This window comes from Rattus norvegicus, chromosome Y (assembly GCF_021556685.1).
Source record: "Rattus norvegicus strain SHRSP/BbbUtx chromosome Y, alternate assembly SHRSP_T2T, whole genome shotgun sequence".
In the NCBI taxonomy this organism is placed as follows: Eukaryota; Metazoa; Chordata; class Mammalia; order Rodentia; family Muridae; genus Rattus; species Rattus norvegicus.
In genome coordinates, this window is record NC_141555.1 from 11,469,728 (window position 1) to 11,477,694 (window position 7,967).

Genomic DNA, 7,967 nt, shown 5'->3' on the forward strand with positions numbered 1-7,967 from the left:
CTCAGGTGGGCGCTGCAACTGGTGGCCATTGCGGGGGACATTCTACTGGATTCAGAATTCTTCAGTGTCAGGACAGCGAGGTCGGTAAATTCCCGGATAAGGGATGATAAGGTTCTCTGGAGGTAAGCAAATATGAAACCCTTGGCATAAAGGCCCATAAGTTTGTGAAGTTCAAAGCCTTGGTATAGAGGCCGAAAGGTTTGTGGACTGCGGCAGCTGTAAGTAATTATCCACAGCTGTAAGTAATCTATCCACAGGTGTTGCAGAAGCTTTAAATGTTCAGGGTAATATTAATAGTCAGTTGAAAACGGGAATTTTGCTGCTGTATCAAAGGGTTGATTTGCTCCAGGAAGAAGCAGATATTACGATGGGTGTTACTCTGAGTTTTATGGTTATATTATTACTCTGGGAGAGAGTACAAGATACAAGGTTTTCTGGTTTCAATCTAAGCAACACAGAGTTTGGGGAGAAAGATTTTCTCTTTGTGTTTTTAAAAGGTGTGATTAGGCTCTGGAAACCTCACAGAGTTATAGTGATCAGATTTGATAGAGGTAGACCACCTGAAAAATTTATTCAGGAGAATCAAGCAAAAAGATATCTCGATTCTAAAGTTTTTCTTGAGATTTGTACAGAGTGTGCCTTCTTGGATTCCTGATCTCAAGGACTTTCAGCTGGGACCCATGAGGACACATCATCTACAGCATTTGTTTCATTTTTCCTACCTCCTACCCCCTAGGACATCTTTTTTTTTTTTTCGGAGCTGGGGACCGAACCCAGGGCCTTGCGCTTGCTAGGCAAGCGCTCTACCACTGAGCTAAATCCCCAACCCAACCCCAAGGACATCTCAACGCCCATGGACAGCTTGATGGAATTAATGTAATTGGGTTGTGAGTGGAAATATTCCTATTGTAATCTGGGTCCCTTTGATGGAACACCATCTTGTTTTTTTTTTTTTTTTTTTTTTTTTCCTCTGTGTCTATTGTCTGTCCTTGGTCCACCAAGTTGTCCATGTATGTCAATTTATGTCTGGGTTTTGCTTCTTGTTGATTGAGTGTTTTGAGTTTCATGTTTAAAAGAAAAGATTAAAATTTTAAATGCTGGTTGATTCATCCATTGATGTAGCTTTAACTCCTTTCAAGAAAGGAAAAAATAAATAAAATTTCAATTGGATTTTGGAGCCTGCATCTGCAGCTAGAAGCCTAAGTCGGCTGGGCAGTCTCCCCAGGGGGCTGTCTTAATGTTTATACTAACAGATCCTAAAGAAAACAGGAGCTTCACAGCTTCTAAGGTAATGGAACTGATGGCAGATTCTCTTAAAAAAATCTTTGACTGTTATTATTGGAATCAACAAGTGGCAATGTGTTTCTCTTAAAACTACAGCTAGAAAAAGTAAAAACGTTGGCTGATTTAAATATTAAAGGTATGTGTAGCCACTTCAACTTTGTTTCTGATTGGTTTTAAATGTATAAATATTCTTTACATGCCTTGGTTATGGACTATTGGCTTTTAAATTATTGGATATGGTTAAAAAATGTAACATTGGTAACAAAAAGTGGACATAAAACTGGTAAATTTGGATGGAGTCATTCTAGAGAACATGTGGCAAGAGCCAATCTAGGGAAACAGTTCTAAATTGGGATAATTTTATGGAAATCTTATCTTAGATACCAGGCTTCTAAAAGATTTTAAGGCAATGTCTCTTTGTTGGGGTATTGGAGACCGCACCATCATGCGTTCATATGTAGGAATTGGCAGTCAAAACTTGTAGCATGAAGGATAGACTCGGTGTTTTGGAGGCTGGATTTTGGGATGATGAGGCTGATCTTGAGGAAGAGGCTGCTCAGTGTGAGAGGGAGAGATATGATCCAGACTGGCCACATGCTACTGCCACGTGGAAATGAGGCAGAATATTAGGCAAGAAAGTGATTATACCAAGAGCACCTCCGTATAACCCTCAATATAACTTTGGATTTATCGCCATATTTCTCCTAATAAGGCTCTTGAATATTACCCTTCTGCTGTTGCACAGCTTGCCATATTAGGCATTAAACTTGTATTCAGCATTTTGGTATTTTACCCAAGAGAATTATTATAGCATATACAACAGCTCAAATAGAAACATTGTGTGCCTTGACAGATGATTGGGCCATATTATGCTGTAGTTTTGATGGAGAGTTTGACAGTCATTATCCTAAGGATCCTTTGCTACATTTTTTGCATTGAACATCAAGTGATTTTTCCAAAGGTCACTGCATCTGATCCTTTGTCTGGAGTGTTAAATATTTATACAGATGGCTCCAAAACAGGTGTAGGTGCCTATATGGTTGATTCTCAAGAACCAGTATTAACTCAATACAGTCCAGGCACCCCCCCCCAAATTACATAATGTAAAATTGTATTGGAAGTTTTTAAAAGATTTCATGACTCTTTTAATTTAATATCTGACTCTGCTTATATAGTTAATGCTGTGTGCTCATTTGAAATTGCAGGGCCAATTCGGTCGAGTAGTACCATATGTCAAATTCTTTTCGAATTACAAAAACATATTTTTCATACAACATATTCATGCCCATAATAATTTGCGTGGTCCCATGACCAGTAATAACGCCATGGTGGATGCTAGTACTCGTAGAGAGTTTATTTTTCATGCTGCTCCGGTTGATCTTGCTAGAGAATTTCATCAAAAGTTTCATGTTCCTTCCTTACTCTTCAACAAAAGTTTAACATCTCTAGGACTACAGTTCATGATGTGGTGTTAGTTGCATACCTTACGTTTTACTGTTTGGGAATTTTTTTTTTCCGGAGCTGGGGACCGAACCCAGGGCCTTGCGCTTCCTAGGCAAGCGCTCTACCACTGAGCTAAATCCCCAACCCCACGTTTTACTGTTAAGAACTCTTCCCTGCCCTTCATTTGGTTGTGTAGAGCCACATTTCAATATTCAATATAATATAAGCTCTAATGTGAGCAATGTACCCATTTGGCATCTGGCCTCCTATTAGCTAATCAAAGGATAGATTTAGTTCAAGAGCAATTTGAAGCACCGTATCATATGACACATCTGTCCTGCGTTTCCTCCCTTAGCAAGCTAACTTTTCTCAGCATTCTCAACAGAGCAAAACAATCTCGAATTATCTGAAAGGGAACTGGTCCATGAAAGCAGAGCAACTATCAAGACAATCGCTGATGCAGATTGATGTCCTCAAGGGCACTAGGTTGGACCCCATCACTCTTGAAGATTTTACCTCATGGATTATCAATGCATTCTCCCTTTTTTATGGAGTGGGTGGGCATGTTTGCCTGGGGAGCTATTGTCCTCCTAGTATGCTGAGTACGTCTCTGGCTTATTGGCCATTTAAATAACATCATGCCAGACACAAAGGGGATTTTTACCAGGCTATGATCACCATTGAAAATGGTGCTTCTCCCAAGATATGCCTCTCCTCTTTAAAAGAGTAAGAGTTTGCCCTAGATCATTTTTGTCACTGACATGTGGAGTCATTGTATCCAGAGATGGGACTTCTCATTGTTGGGCATTGTTGTCCCTATGAGGTTGCAAGCCCCTTCAGATCTTTCAATCCCTTCTGTAAATCCTCCAACAGGTGTTACATTGTCAGATTAATGTTTCGCTGCTTGCATTCAACTATGAATTTGACCTGTTCTGGCTGTGCCTCTCAGGATACATCTATATCCAGTTCCAGTCAACATGCACTTCTTAGCTTCTTCAATCTTATATAATTTTGGTGACTGTATATTTGTATACGGGCCACAGGTGGGGCATGAATTGCTGTTCCTTCAGACTCTGCTTCTACCTTTGCCTCCACATACACTCCTGGGAATATTTTTGTTCCCCCTTTCAAGAAGGAGTGAAGCTTCCACACTTTGGTCATTCTTCTTGAACTTCATGTGGTCTCTGGATTGTATCTTGCAAAATTAGAACTTTTGGCCTAAAATCCACTTATCAGAGAGTGCATACTATGTATATTTTTCTGTGATTGGTTACCTCACTCAATGAGATGCTTTCTAGGTCAATCCATTTGCCTATGAGTTTCTTGAATTCATTGTTTTTAAAGCGGAGTAGTAGAACATTGTACAGATGTATCGTATTTTATGTATCCATTCGTCAGTTGAAGAGCATATGGATTCTTTCCAGTTTTTGGCTATTATAAATAAGGCTGCTATGAGCATAGTGGAGCATGTGTCTTTGTTGTATGTGCACCATCTTTTGTGTGTATGCAGAGTACAGGTACAGCTGTGTCCTCAGTTAGGGCACAATCCAATTTTCTCAGGAAACTTCAGAATGATTTCCAGAGTGATCATACAGGTTTGCAATACCTCCAACAATGGAGGAGTGTCCCTCTTTCTCCATAACCTCACCACCATCTGTTGTCAGCAGAGTTTTTGATCTTAGCCATTCTGACTGGTGTGAGGTGGAATCTCAGGGTTGTTTTTATTTTTATTACCTTGATGACTAAGGATGTTGAGCATTTCTTGACACACGTCTCAGCTATTTGATATTCCTTAGTGAACAATTCTCTATTTAGCTCTGTACCCCCATTTTCATAGGATTATTTGGCTTTCTAGTGTCTAACTTCTTGAGTTCTTTATATATTTTGGATATTAGCTCTGTATCAGGTAAAGGATTGATAAAAATCCTTTTCCAATCATTTGGTTGCAGTTTTGTCCTAATAACAGTGTCCTTTGACGTACAGAAGCTTTGAAGTTTTATGAAGTCTCATTTCTGATTCTTGATCTTACAGTATAAGCCACTGGTGTTTGTTTCAGGAAATTTTCCCAGTGCCGTTGTGATTAAGACTCTTTTCTACTTTTTCTTTTATTAGTTTCAGTTTTTCGGGTTTGATGTAGAGGTCTTTGATCCACTTGGAATTAAGCTTTGTACAGGACAATAAAAATGAATCGATTTGCATACTTCTACATGCTGCCCTCCAGTTGTTGAAAAATCCTATCTTTTTTTCATTGGATGGTTTTAGCTTCTTTGTCAAATATCGAGTAACCATTGATGTGTGTGTTTGTTTTGGGGTCTTCAATTATATTCCACTTATAAACATTCCTGGCTCTGTACAAAAACTGTTTTGTTGTTGTTGTTGTTGTTGTTGTTGTTGTTGTAGTATTTTTAATCACTATTGCTGTGCAATACTGCTTGAGGTAAGGAATGGTGATTCAACCAGAATTTCTTTTATTGTTGAGCAGAGCATATGTATGTTGTGCCATCACTTTTATTAAATTCGAAAAAAGTCTTTAATCTTTCTTATTTCTTCCTTGACAAGTTATCTTTGAGTAGAGCACTGTTCAACTTCCAGGTATGTGTGGCTCGTTGATGTTTTTGTGGATATTGAGGACCAGCCTTAGTCCGTCATGGTTTGATAGGATGCATGGACTTTTTTCAGTCATCTTGGATCTGTTGAGACCTGTTTTGTGACTGATTATATGATCAATTTTGGAGAAAATACTATGAGGTACTGGGAAGAAGGTAAATTCCTTTGTTTTAGGATAAAATATTCTATAAAAATCTGTAAAGTCCATTTTGTTCATAATTTCTGTTCGTTTTTCTAGGTCTCTGTTTAATTTCTGTTTCCATGATCTGTTCATTGATGAGAATGTGGTGTTGAAATCTCCCACTATTATTATGTGAGGAGCAGTGGGTGCTTTGAGCTTCAGTAAGGTATCTTTTATGAATGTAGGTGCCCATGTATTTGGAACATACATATTTATAATTTAGAGTTCCTATTGGTGGGTTTTTCTTTCGATAAATATGCAATTTCCTTCCTTACCAGTTTGGAAAACTTTTGGTTGATAGTCAATCATATTCCATAGTAGAATGACAACTAAAGCTTCCTTTTATCAGACCGTTTTCTTCAAAATTTATTTTCTAGCCAAATACTCTCAGGTTGTTTCTATCTTTGTCTCTGAGTTGTGTTTTATACGTGCAACAAAATGCTGGGTCCTCTTTATGTATCCATTCATTTATTGTATGTCTTTCTATTGGGTTAAATTAACTCCATTGTTGTTAAAAGATATTAAGGAATAGTGATTGTTGCTTCTGTCATTTTTGTTGTTAAAAATAGAATCATGTTTGTGTGTCTCTTTTCTTTTGGTTTCATTGCAAGATTAGTTTGTTGCTTTTTGTAGGGTGTAGTTTCTGTCATTGTGTTGGAGTTTTCTACTTAATTTCCTTTGTAGGTATGGATTTGTAGAAAGATACTGTAAAAATTTGGTTCTGTCATCGAATATCTTCGTTATTCCACATGTGTTAATTGAGAATTTTCCTGGCTACTTAGACTGGAGTGGCATTTGTGTTCTTTTATGGTCTAGAGAATATCTTTCCAGGATCTTCTGACTTTCATAGTATCTGGTGAGAAACCTTGTGTAATTCTTATAGGTCTGACTTTATATGTTACATGACCTTTTTTCCTTATTACCTTTAAACTTCTTTCTTTATTTTGTGCATTTGGTGTTTTGACTATCATGTGATGTGAGGTATTCCTTTTCTGGTAAAATATATTTAGAGCTCTGTAGGCTTCTTGCATATTTTTGGGCATCTGTGTCTTTATGTTGGGGAAGATTTCTTCAATAATTTTTTGAAGATATTTACTGGCCCTTTAAGTTAGGAGTCTTCACTCTCTTTCATACCTAATATTGTTACATTCGATCTTCTCATTGTGTCTTTGAGTCCAAACGTCAGGTAACTTGGAGCAGAAAAGTGAGTCTTACCTCTGCTTTCAAGTGTGCAGGTTCTCTTACCAACTGGTTTTCTGCTCTCCGCACAGCCAGACAACAATAATGTGCTTCAGCTGACTTCTCCTAGGTCCCTGTGCCCAAGGTACACAGATGGCACTAGGTGATTTCCTCTTTGTTCAAGAAGGTAGGCAGAAAGTATTTGTCTCCTCTGGATTCTCAGGAGTTTCTGCATTTCTGAAGATCTAGCTCTCTTCTCCATGGGATTTGGGTGCAGGGAGCTGTGGTACTGGTTTTGTTCTGTTCTAGGCACTGGAAGAAAGCAGCCAGTTCCTGCTACGGATCGCTCCTATGTACCCTGATTGTCCTTTTTACAGAAATGGGTTTTAGACTGTTTCCTATCTCTAATTATACCCCAAATATTTGTCTTCTCATCAAAGTATCCCAACTCTGCCTATTCTAATAAAACTGTACTGACATTCACAATTCAAAAGTCTTTCAGACTTTATACATATTATCTTGTGGGAGTGCTCTTACTTAGTGAATTTAATTGGGCCTCCAGTCCTTCTGTTGTGACCAAAGGAATTTCTATTTTTACCTCTGAATATTTTCAATGTCCCTCAGATTTCATTTTTCCTAAGCAGTCTTCAAATATGACTTTCTTACCAAGGAGGAAGTCGTATTGTACTCCTCTGATACAGTAAGTTTTTCACACACACACACACACACATACACACACACACACACACACACACACACACACATCTCTAAATTTTAGAACCTATAATATTTCGATCCTCCAGAAGGAGGATCTAGATAATGCAAGAATACCAAGTACAGCCCAGAACAGAAACTCACTGTCTCAAGGAAGAAAACAAAATGATAATTTCTCCACCATTCATACCTAGACCTAGCAGGGGAAGATATGGTTGAGGAGGTGAACCAACATGTGACTGTCACCAGGAATTTTTATGAACACTCAGACTGCAACCTGACTGTGTAGCACATTCACTAGAGTGGGAAGATGCTCTAGGCTCTGATGATGATCTAGTGACTGAAAAGGCAGTCACTGGAATGTGCTCAACTGCCTGAAGTAGGCTGGGTCTTTGATCTCTCCTCAAGGAAAGAGTTTGCAAATTTAAACTCTACCCAACCTAATATGCTGGTTCCCTTTTGATTTCCAAAGTTAACCCAAAAGACCCTGACATATTTCCCCTCTGACACTCGTATTCTAGTATAATTTTAATGCCTCTTCAGGCCTCATTTCTTCCCA